The 13,715-nt window shown below is 29.6% G+C and overlaps 1 pseudogene; it reads right to left on the bottom strand.

The window, feature by feature from the left end:
- Window positions 1-5,681: 5,681 nt before the first annotated feature.
- Window positions 5,682-8,275, bottom strand: LOC117907755 (annotated as a pseudogene).
- Window positions 8,276-13,715: the final 5,440 nt, after the last annotated feature.

Here is a 13,715-nt window from a genome sequence, read left to right as displayed (position 1 = left end):
GGTACCAATATTGTCTCCAACAGCAAGATGGGGTTCCTTCATCTACCCATTCCATTGAACCAAATCGATCTTCATTTTGGTACTAAAGGGACATTGCAATGTAATATGTACAAATTATTGATATTTAATGAAATGAAGTATTTTATGTAACTTTATAATGAGTGTACAATTACAAAATTAACATTTCTTATAGATTGACATGGTATAATTACATCTAATATCATAACTTATATCATACATATATCAAATTCTTCAATAAAACATCTTTAAAATGTCTATTATACTTCTAATTATATTGTTATAAGGTTTTTCTTACATTTTTATGAGTTTTAACAATTTTAGGCTTATTGAAAATTTTTCCCAAAATATTTGTTAATATATCTCCGATATATCCGATATAGAAGTACCAATATATCCATGATTACCAATATTTTTATCCTTGGTTTTAACTAAAGTATAACAAATTTTTTATTGCCTCAAACTAATCCAACTTAATATTAGTTCGATTCAGTTTAGTTAACTCAATTCAGACCAAAATATTGAGTCTATATGTTTTTTTCTCCACATTGGCCACACAACCAAAATTATCAAATTGTTTTAGATAAAAATAAAACTGTTACAAATAATACAATTAAAATTTTTAAAAATAATATGTAGGAGTACACCGATGGGTTATTTGATTATTAGGAGTAAGTCAATGAGTAGTATTATTGACATATTGGGTGCTTGTGACTTGAAATTATATCATCATCATTAAGTCCTAAAGTACAAGGATTTTAAATTTTAGATCATGCTTATGCCATAAGAAACTTTTAATTTGCAATAAAGGCATCGGAGTTAGGCTCCAGGCCTCCAACACCAAGTTGTAGCCCAACTAAGTTGGCTTTGGATGAGCATGGTTTGACTCATAAAGTCTTAAGATTCACCACAACACTCCAAAATCCAAGCAATTATATATGTCCCACTCCTCTACTACTTGGGTTTGTTTGCCAGCCCACGTTTAGTAAGTGATCTAGGTTGAAGCTTTCATAAGCCAAATGCAAACTAGTTTGATCTCTAGTTTAATTGTGCTATTGAAATAGAGTAATTCAAGTAGAAAGAACCAATGGTGTGTGCATGACAAGTTTTTCTATTGGGGAGGTTTACAAATAGTCTTTTTCTAGTATAATTTGAGATAATTGCTAGTGGAGTTGCCTATGAACTATTATCCAAGGCTAGTTAGGCTTATCTATCAAACAATGCAAATTGAAGATTTGGGGGCCAAATGAATGTAACCAAGTTTGAAGTTGATGGAATTGCTTATTAGCTCAATACAGAGGCTTATCTCAGGCACCTTCTCACTACAATGCTTCAAGTGGATTAACTGCATGCATGAACTAAAGACTTCCACAACAAAGGAAATTTTGCAAGAATAATCTAGAGAACTACTACAAAAGATAATGGTCTTCGAAATATATGTAATCAACTGTGCATTAATTAAGTAAGAAGGCTTCTAAAGTTAGATAAGTTGTTCAGAATTTTTAAGAGGGAATTTGTAAATATCACATAATTGATTTAAGAGATGTTTACCAAGTTCTATCATGATAATAAAGTACTAAGGAAAAACTATATCAACAAAACCAAGTTGGATTTGCTAAGAATACTTACTACATTTCTATTAAGAAAGAAACTATCTAGTGATTGAGGACAAGTTGATAGTTTTAGTTCGTGAAGTTTTCACTGCCTAAGCTAACATCAAAAGCTATAACAAGATAAATCCAATAAGGTAACATAAAAGGCTACACAAAAGGGACATCTTGCTCCTTATTGAAAATTCCATTCAATTGCAAATCTACCACATCAAGAATGCTCCATCTTTTGTAATTTTCTCATACCCAATCCACAATACTATTATTATAGTTGTTTTGCACTTGTTGTTTTTTTTTTAGCTTTCTAAGTTAGTTTTTCTTTGGTTATAGCAATAGTTTCATTGGTGTGTTAAATTCTCTTATAGGTAATTCCTCAAACATGTAATGTCCTCATTGTTGCTATTAAGTTTTGCAATATGAAAAAAAATTAAAATTCTTATATTGAAAATCAAATGGAAGCACAAGAATAAAAAAATGCAAACACAAGAGAAACATCAAAATCCAATTACAAAGAGTAGCATCAAATTTTCCATATCTACGAAATTCAGGTGTTTAGATTTCTAAAAATGAATATATATATGTGTGTGTGTGTGTGTGTGTGTATGTATATAGGGTTCATTGAGAGAAGACCTACATCTAAAAAACATCAAGGTGTGATGTTAAAAGAGAGGAATTCAATCCATACCTAATATGAAGACATGGATTTGAACACATTGACTAGATTTGAAGAATGCAATTCATCCATGGGAACTTGTGTACCAGAAGAGGGTTGGTTTTTGGGGGCATTGAAAGGTGCTTGGAGTAATGGTGGTAGTTGTTGAAAGAGTCGATGGTGGTGGCAAACCATAGCCACTAGTGAAGAGGAAGTTAGGTGAATTAGAGACTTGGTGAAGAAGATAATGTGAGCTTGACAAAATTTCCTCCAACTTTTCCCTTCTCTTTCTCTCTTATTTTCCTCACTAATTTTTAAGGAAAGTAGGAGGGAAAATATTACAATATTTTCTTTAGTATTTTCCTTTATATTTTTTTTCCATTATATTTTTCATGTCACCCAAACTAAGGAGAATAACTTTCCATAGTATTTTTTTTTCCTTTCCCTTGCATTTTCTGAAAACCAAACACAATCTTTATAAATAAAAATTAATAACTACCACAAGATTGTATATTCTTACTCTTTATTCTTGCATTTCTACATCTACTACTCTATTTTACATCATATTTTTACTACATTCTTCAATCAACATTTCTCCCTTTATACAGAGTTATCTTTACACCAATTCATAAGATAAGAAAGATGAATGAACCTTATGGCAAGGTTGGATAGTTGGTGGCAACTAGTCAAGGCAAGAAGTCAACTTTTGCTTGACTTTTTTTGGCATGGGCAACAACTTGTGGACCCCTCTTTAGCATGAAAATGGTTAGAATATGTTAAGCTCTCTTATTAGATGATGTGTTAACCATACAACAATCATAGGGTGGGGAATATATCGTAATTATACAAAATAAATAAATAAATAAATAAATAATTGGTATCCAATTATATAGAAAGACATCTTCCAACATTTGATATAAATATGTAAAAAATAAGAGGAAATTTAAAAAAAAAAAAAAAGAATATTAAACCTAAAAATAGGGACTTAGTAATAAAATAAAGCAAAAAGTTAAAATTAAAACCAAATATTAAATATGAATATAGTTTAAGTATTAAAAATATTATTATTTAGGTTTAATCATTGGGTTTGCTAGAGGAGATTTATATATATATATATATGTTTTCTTAAAAAAGAATAAAATTTATCCTATCTCTGCACAAAGTTTGTAAAATAAATATTTCTTTTATTATTTGAAGGAATCATTGAAATGATTGCATGAAAGATTTATTCCATGGCCTAAAATAATGATATTGGCATTATATATATATATATATATATATATATATATATATATATATATATATATGTGGGTGTATTTGTGTATGTGTTTACTCAAATGATAGGCTGATTTTTAGCCATAATAATAATAGTATTATTGTACTATTGAAATTAAAAGGTTGTTGTCCTCTAATTTTGATTTGAAATACATGGGTATTTCTAACACTAAGATGTACTTATTTTTTTGACTGAATAGAAAAAATTAAAATATTTGATTTTTTTTTATTCAACTAAAAGTAACCTATTATTATCAATCAACATAACTAAAGTAAACTTATTATTAATATGTTTAATTTAGCTATGTTAGTTAATATCAACAGGTTATTTTTAACTAAATAGAAAAAAAAGAATATTTTAATATTTTCTATTCAATAAAAAAACAAACACCATCTAAAATTAGATAATAAAAATGCTTTGACTAGAAATAATTTTCATATGAACCACGGTCAAAGACCATGCACAAGGAGAAATTTGGATCCTCACTTACTCTTTGATTTTAATGCATTGAATTTGATGTTACCTAAAACAAAATTATATTTCATGTCTTGTCTTATGAGTGGATAACCATTTCTTATGTCAGATTTTAGATAAAGAACGAATATTGGAGATTGGAGTTGTAAGAAATTAAGAGATACTAATTTTAAATATGTAACAAAGTTCTATTATCACTTCAATCCATGTTTTAAAATTTGTATTTCTTTCTAATATTATAGAAAACTTTTTCTTTCTTTCTTATAAATTTCAATTGGGAATGATTTAAAAATAAATAAATAAAAACCCTTCTAAATATTAAAAAATAACACTTTCTTATAAAAATTAATTAGGTGGATGGTAAGGTCAAATTCGGGATAGCTTCATATTTTTTTCCTTTATAGCTGAAAATTAAAATCAAAATTAAAGTAATAATTTTTAAGGGGTAATATTGATATTGTAAAGTTTTATTAAACATTAAAGAAATTCTATAATAAATAAAAATAGAATTATAAAATTATTATAAGAAATAACATTTTTATGACTTCTATATGAAACCTTTTTTAAAAGTTATAAGTTAAAAAAAATAAATTAAATGGGTATAAAAACTTTTATTTAACTCTCAAAAGTCCATCCAAACAAAATTTAAATATATATATATATATATATATATATATATATATATATATATATATATATATATATATATATATATATATATATATTTGAAAAGCACTTCTAAAAATACCAAAAATCACTTAAAAATAATTTCTTACTTCATTGACTTGGACTTGGAGAGTTTGGTCAATTGTTGTAGCTTAGTTAATTGTTAAGTTTCTTTTCTTTAAACCATAAATTCAAATGATCAAGTGTTTGAATATTTTTACTTGTTACTTAAATTTAAGAAAATAGGAAAGGGTTTACTATGATGTAAAATAAAAAATAAAAAATAAAAAATGAGGGAAAAGTAATTAACTCACTAAAAAAAATAGACTTGGAGTTCCTTCGGTGTGAGGTTAAACTCAAATTGTCCCCATGTAATGGAAATGGATGATTTTTTATTTTTCATTTCATTTTTTTCCTTTTCCTTTATCTTGGTGTAGATCTTGTGATATTGTTACTAAAATAGGAGGTAAAAATATAAATTATATTTCAATTATTTTAAATTTAGAAAAAATGCTTATTTTAATTTGAAATAAATAAATAGAAAAGAACTGATTTTCTCTCAATTGTGTAAGACTTCATACAAATTTTCTTATTTGCAAAATATTTTTAAATGTAAAAGTAAAAATTAAACAAACCATTTCATGACCTTTTTAGATCATAGTCTAATTTTAAAATATTTGAATAATTCAATTACTCTAAACTATATCATTTATAATGTTTTTTAATAATTAATATGATACCTAACCTTCTACGGAATTGGAATAAAATATGGATAACTAAAAAAAGTCAAATGAAAGATAATTTCAAACTTTTCTAATATTGAAATATGGAATTGGCATTGGGAGGCTTCTTGGCATTGTACTGGTCTATTTAATGAGTTGTTCATATTGAAATTAATTATACCAACATTACACCTAACTTATTGCAATATTAAGACAAAATATTTCCTTGGTATGCAGGTTGGCAGTTTCAAGGGTTTTTTTTTTTTTTTTTTTTAAATTCACATGAGTGCTTGCAACATACCAGGGTTGGATGCCTCGAATCTGATTGCAGCCCAACCTTTCGTAGGAACAGAGATGGTACTCTGAAGGGGAGGATCCACCAGATTGTAGCGCAATGGGTCCTTATTTTTATCGAAATTCCCAAATCCCCATCCAACAACATAGAAACTGTATCCATGGAGATGCATGGGGTGGTGTGTCCCTGCAATCAAGTTTGTCCCTTGGAAAACAATCTCCACTGTGGAGTTACACTCAAGCACTCTTACTTCTGTTCCGTTTTTCGGCGTCTGATACTCTAAGGGAATAATATCAGTGGTAAAATCGAACACCAGTTCTGGAACGCTAGGAAATTTATCTCCATATACACCACTAATGTTATAATAGTAAGCTTGCAGTATGTCAATTGTAGGGAATTGGAAGCTTATGTTGTTTATACTTGCGGAGAACCGCGTCCCATTGGGCCCTGCACATGAATTATTGGGGCGTAGGTACGAGTTCATACCAACAGTGTAAATCAGTTTAGTGCTTGGGCTCAATGGGACATTGCAAGGATGTTCCGCATCTGCTAAGCTTCGGAGGCCGGCCATGACCTGAACCGATGCATTTGTGTCATTGTATGTAGGCAAATAAGGCAAGGAGAGAGGTGAAGATGGAGTGTAGTATCCCCTGTACTGTACAATAGCTGTGGTGGTTGTGTTGTCAAAAAAATTACGAGCTGCCGGGGCAATGGAATAAGTTTTAGCTGCCATGTAATAGTGATCCGGGTGTTGGTTAGCTTCTAGTAAGACATCATAGGTTTGGCCAGGATATATTGTGATATAATCTCGTGTCAATGGTTTTGTGTAGCTACCATCTGTTCCAACCACTGTCATTTTATGCTTAGCAATGGAGAAGAAGAGAGCCTCGTGCAAGGCAGCATTGATTATGCGAAGTAGATAGGTCTTTCCATGATCCACCGTTAGCTTGAATGTGCCTGCAATTAGAAAGGGAAATTTTTATACTTATGACTAGTGAAAAGAAAAAGAAAATTTTCCATGAGGATCCACCAATTATGAAGTGATTAGGGGTGTAAATTTGGCTCCATAGTTCAAAATTATATTCGGACTAGCCTTTTCTTATGTGTTAAATCATGGCTCTGCCATCCTTATAGGTATATTCCTCTTTTTTAGCATTAAGCTTTAAATATGTTGATGTTAATAAGAAAAAGTAATATGGTCAACATACAAGAAAATGAAATCGTGTACAATTTTAAAATGGGAAGTTAAACTTAATTTGTACCTGATTTTGAGCATGGAAAAAGATCACCAGGTTGTCCATTTATCAATAAAGAATCAGAGGCATTGGGGTCAGCTCCAGTTGCAAGCGCTTCATCTCGAACCACATTCACATCACTCTTCCACCATTGTCCTGCATTTCAACAACTCCAATAATTTTAGACTTTGATTTGTTGGTTAATTCGTGATATGTAAATTAACCTTTAAAAGTAACAACACTTATACCTAATATGATGGAACTTCTGCATTAGGTTTGGGAAAAGGATACTTGGTTCCATTCTTGGGATAGATGATTATAGCTCCATGAACGGTGGCTCGGGTCCAATCACTGTGAGCATGCCACCATAGAGTGCCTTCCTCAAAGGAAAGGATGATCTTTTGGCTAAACTTTGACCCTGGTTGAATTGGGCATTGTGTGATATACTCGGGACCATCTGTCCATGGATATCTAGGCATGCTCACCCCATGCCTGCAAGACAATAACTATACGTTAAAACTAGTACTAATTTTTGGACTAACAAAAGATGGCATGCAACAACATATTGCCATAGTAACAAGAGGCATCAACTGTATTTCAATGGATTAATTGAAGCAAATAACCATAAAGTATTGTTTAAATTTGACTTTATTTGCAAAGCAATATATTGCTGCCCCCTCTTCGAAATAAAAGAATGTATGTCATGTAGGCATGTTGTCGATTGCTACCGTTTTTTTGAGATACGCATAAGACCTACCAGTGAATGGTGATGTTTTCTTTTCCTTTGTTATAAACGTCGACAATGATCGTCTCTCCTTTCTTAGCATATATAGTTGGTCCCGGAAATTGTCCATTTACTGTTAAGATGTTCTTGGGACTACAAAGCCTTGTATATGAAGCTTCCTTCACCTGCAACCAATTAAAAGTTAACCATGCAACCTCATCCCTAAAGACATATTACATGCATGAATAGTTGCATCGATCCACTCATGCAAGTGTATAACCAATTAGAAATTGATAGCATGCATGAATGACTCGATGACACAGGGTACCTGAGACCCTATGGGGGTCATATGGTGGAAAATGAGAGTAATACTACTCCCTAAATATTACGATCATAAGGTGGCGTTAAGGCTAGAATCATATATAGTATTTACCACAAAAGTAAGCCGACGGGTTGAAGCTTGGCAATAGATGCCACCACCAAAAAGTAGAAACGCTAAAATTTGCAAGAGGAAAACCTTCATGATCAGCCACATCTTCTTTGGAAGAAAAGCTTCTCTTGTCCTAAACACAACTCCTTCAATTTTCTTACTATTTCTAATAGCACGACTCTTCTGCTCTTTGACATGAATAGATGAATTCTTAAAGGTATTTATAGAGGCTGGAGAGAACCAAAACTAGAATTGGTGAAAGCTGAACAGCAACTTGTATGGCTGCTGTCACCTTCCGTGGGCACCCAACAGCCGGTTTCTCCCGAACTTTTGCTGTATTTCTTTAATATATAATTCATAATACATTCAAGACGATTCTTCTGGGGTTCAACAATTCCTCGCCACGTATCAATATAAGATAAAGTAATTTGAATGTGTATTAGTTTTGAATGTTCTTCCAGGACCACTTCAATGTGCAGGACCAGTTCAATGAGCAGGACCACTATAATTATGATATTTGATCACTTACCAAAATAAACCAAATGCATGAAGAATGCTAACAATTGTGAAAATTAATTTCTTGCAACTCAGCTTCAATCAGGTTGCGTATCGTGGAATACAAGTTTGACTTTGAGAATTGACCGAGAAATAAATTTAAAATATATGTAGAATACTTTTAAAACTTTGACCTCGCGTACAGTACCTTTATCAAGATTGGGCCTGGAAGTGTTCTTGAGATTTCATGAATACTTTTAAAAATCTTCATTAACTCTCCAGCCATGATGTTTGGCAGGAGTTGAGATTTTCTCTTTGTATTTGGTAGGAAGGGAAAGGTCAGCGCTGCTTTCAGAAGGAATATAGGATTCCATTATAGGAAAGAAACAATCCATATGTTTAGATTTCCAAATTTGTGTGTTAAAAGGTTAGAAACAGGATCCATTCTTATAGAGTAATCATATGTTCATTTCTAAAGTACAAACCTATACCCATGCTTTCATCTCCATTCAAATATCTTAATACAAAACCTATTTCATAAATATTGATGCAATATTATAAATCATAAAAAAAAATTATACAAATGCATGTCCATCAAAGATACACTATATGCTACCGTGGGAGTACCGGCAGTTTTGGGCCAAATAAAATAAAATAAAATTGTTCTATGCAAGCATCCTCCCGAATTTACTATCATAATAGCCAACCAACATCACATCCAAGGCTTACAAGAATCACTCTATTTTGACGGCATAAAAATTTTGACCCTAATTTTTATAGGGAAAATAGGAGAAAATTCAAGAGGGGACTTTGTCCTAGAAAAAAGAATTATTTTCTTTTTTATTTTTCATCGGGAGAAAGTCTAAGATTCACATTGTTTATTTTTTTATAATAGTTTTTTAGTAGTTTTAAAGCTTTCAAAAAATTCTCCCTTATTTTTATTTATTAGGTTGGCTTAGTTCACTTGGGTACTCAGTCGCAAATCCAATAAATAATTTTTATTAAATTGGGTCAATACAGACATTCAAATTAAACTCCAACAAAATAAATAAATAATTATTTATGGAATTGGTCAATCTAGGCATTCAAATCCAACTCCAATAAAATAAATAAATATCTCAGTTCAAATTTAAAAATGTCATTTTGAAGATGTGACTTTAGTTAAATTAAAAACCATATTTAGATAAACTGTTGCACATGTTAGTATTATTGCATCATTCATTCCTTTTTTTTCTTTTTCTTTTTTTAATTTTTATATGGTCTTATTATATGCATTGCAACAAGTATATATATATATATTTGCCATAAATTAATTTCTAATTGAAAGAATAATCCAATACCCCAAAAACTTAATCAGTCTTACAAGGAAGCATTGGCACGAGCAAGCATATGAGTGAAACGGAAGCGAGAATATCAACTTGAATCACATAATCATTAATGAACGATTAAAGAAATGAGCATGGATGTAAGAAGCTACTGGGTCTACCTGCCATAACCTCGATAAGACATAGTGCACAGATAAATTGCATGCACCAGCAAACAAATATTGGTTTCCTTTGCATATTTCCTCCATGCCGGCTTTAATCTCGATAAGACATAGTGCACAGACATAGTACGCTTCTTACTAGTTCATCACAATTAATTCCTCAATTGTCGAAACAAAAGCTTATGTTAAAGGATTAGAAGATTGTCCATACAACTGAAGGAGGGTTAAGCACAGGACTTGGGGGGCAGCCTGATAGGTGAAAAGATACATAGAGCTTAGTTTAAACAGATAAGAGAACATTCAGACATTTTCAAACATCAAATCTCCACCATTGGGCCATCGAGTTATGAAGTCTGATAGGACTAATGACTTTGAAAATCTCCATCATCATTCACAGTCGTTTCCCAATTTTTTAAAAACTTGAGAATTGAGATTAGAAAAGAAAAGATGATTAGCTAATTTAGTATTTCAGAATTTTCCATAAAAAACACAAAATATATTTTTTTAAAACTTGAAAATAGAATACGAACAACCCATTGTATGTTACGAATCACTTTAAACATCTATTAGAACTCATAGTATCTGTAACTGTATCAGGTTTATTTTAATCATATGTTCATTTCTAAAGTACCATGGGAGTACCAGCCGTTAGTAATGGGTAGTTTTGGGCCAAATAAAATAAAATAAAATTGTTCTATGCAAGCATCCTCCCGAATTTACTATCATAATAGTCAACCAACATCACATCCAAGGCTTATAAGAATCACTCTATTTTCATGGCATAAAAATTTTGACCCTCGTTTTTATAGAGAAAATAGGAAAAAATTCAAGAGGGGACATTGTCCTAGAAAGAAGAATTATTTTCCTTTTTATTTTTTCATCGGGAGAAAGTCTAAGATTCACACTGTTTATTTATTTTTTTTATAGTAGTTTTTTAGTAGTTTTAAAGCTTTCAAAAATTCTCCCTTATTTTTATTTATTAGGTTGGCTTAGTTCACTTGGGTACCCAATCGCAAATCCAATAAATAATTATTTATTAAATTGGGTCAATCCAGACATTCAAATTAAACTCCAACAAAATAAATAAATAATTATTTAAGGAATTCATCAATCCAGACATTCAAATCCAACTCCAATAAAATAAATAAATATCTCTGTTTAAATTTAAAAATGTCATTTAGAAGATGTGACTTTGGTTAAATTAGAAACCATATTTAGATAAACTGTTGCACATGTTAGTATTATTGCATCATTCATTCCTCTTTTTTCTTTTCTTTTTTAATTTTTATATGGTCTTATTATATGCATTGCAACAAGTTAATTTAAACTTTTTTTTTTTCACTTTTTTTCTCCTATTTTTTCACACCATTTTTTTTCTCACATTTCCTTTTAAACTTTTGGAATAAATTCCCTACTATTTGTGGAGCTTTAATATATTATTTTTTCTCCATATGATACATATTTATGCAATAATTGGTTAAATTGTTGAATGTCTATTTTTACCTTAACAAGAAATCTTTCTTGAAAATGAAGATTATTTTCGCATTCTTTTCAAAGTTGTGTTTCTATTTTTTAAATATGAAAATTACTATTTTGATTTCAAAACAATGGTTTTAGAAAATGGTTTTTTAGATATATTAATTGTGACACCCAAAAATCAAAGACACCACCACAGTCATTTCACTTGTCAAACCCAAGAGTCCAACACATGAATGACCTTAACTAGCAAATCCAATAAGTAATTAGTTGACAACTTCCTCAAATTGATTCTTAACAATGATTATAAATTTCTAACCCAAAACTAATTAAAAATATCTAAATAATAAATTCAAAGATCATCCCAAAACACTTTAAAGAGTTTTAGAAATCAATACTAAATTCAATCTTAATTTAAAACTCCTAAATAATTAATTGTAAAGCTATTTTCAAAAGGAACACCCTTCTTATCTCGATTTCCCCTCACTAATATCACTTGTACCTAAAAAGTGGAATAATAGAGAAGAGTGAACTGAAACTTAGTGAGGAAAAATAGTTCAATAAGGAGGATCAAGTATAGTACAAAGTTAAATCCTAGGAGATATCACATCTTTATAGTAGGAATTTATTTAATTCAATAATTAAATTCACTTTCTTCAAAAAATTATGCACTTTCAATTTAAGGATAGAACTAAATAATTAATATACTTTGCATACTTAAATTATAAATAAACATTTTACTCTGACTTATTGATAATAACATTGTGTCCAAATAGTATAACTTACATTAGGTGGCTAGTCTCACTTTGTCCCTTTTACACATGGATGAAATGATTTATAATCAATGGTATACCAAAGGCTAATAGCACCCTTATTAGTTAGAGTTCCATTATATCACTACCCTCACCGAAGGTAAAAAAGGTCAACAATTACTCCCTTGTTGACCAGGTCCACTAATAACTAGAGTTTCAAAACCAATATAATAAATTAAACAATAAAATTCACTTGCATAACAATAAATAAATCATATGATATTCCCAATTCATTTTATAAACTAAGGAGCAAATCATAACATTTTTAGTACAATATTATTTGATCCACTTTAGGGAATGTAAACATTTTGATAGTTTGAAAATAGATGAAAATAAATAAGGAATTATAAAATAGTTTACTGTACTATTAACCCTTACCTTGAAGAAATCATTCAAAATCCTGAAAGACTTTATCTAAATCTAATATAACCTAATATAAATATAAATATAAATTAATTATTAAAGACTAATTGTCTAAATTAATGGCTTCCTAATTTTTTTGTAAAACTTATTTTAATTCCAAACCCTTTTCTAAAAATCTATTTTTAATTAAATTTTTTATTAACCATATTATTATTATCATTTTCACTTCCCATAATTACATTAATGGATTTTGTTGAATTATTAATGTTAATATTCTTTTTTTTTTCATGGTAGGAAGTAGGATAATTATTTTTTAATTTACTACTATTTTTACTTATCTCCTACCCACAACCCAAATCTTATTATTACTTTACCATAACCACTTTTCTCACTTCCTCAAATTTTCTTCCTATTAATCTAGTGGTTAAAGAAAGAGAAAAGAATCTAAAAAATAAATCATACATGAAGAAGTTATCTTAAATTTCATAATGAAGCAAATAAAAAAGAAACTTTAGGGGTGAATTATACTTTCATCGCTAAAAGTAAATTTTATCGATGAAATTTTAGATGTTGTCAATGGTGCCAATTTTTTTGAAAGCTTTTATTGACGAATTTGAAATTTTCATCACTAAAAGACATGATGGAAAAATTTGGCGTCGTCATTTTTTGTGTAAACACTTTTGTGATAGAAAAAAAAATTATTTTCCCACAAAAATATTTGTCACTAATTACAATTTTTGGTGACAAAAATAATTTTCTTACGAAAAGTTACAACTTTTTATATATTTTTGCTTACAAAATGGTTTCATTAAATGATTATATTATTTCTTGACAAATTGAATAATTTTATCACTAAATGATGTTATTAAATTGTGATATTAATAAATAATATTGATAAAATAGCAAGATGATTTATTTTGTGAAATGACATATGTATTTTTTGAGACTTAATATTTTATTTCTATAAATAATAATAAATAT

This window comes from Vitis riparia, chromosome 18 (genome assembly GCF_004353265.1).
Source record: "Vitis riparia cultivar Riparia Gloire de Montpellier isolate 1030 chromosome 18, EGFV_Vit.rip_1.0, whole genome shotgun sequence".
Lineage (NCBI taxonomy): Eukaryota > Viridiplantae > Streptophyta > Magnoliopsida > Vitales > Vitaceae > Vitis > Vitis riparia.
This window is presented reverse-complemented; position numbering and strand designations above follow the sequence as displayed.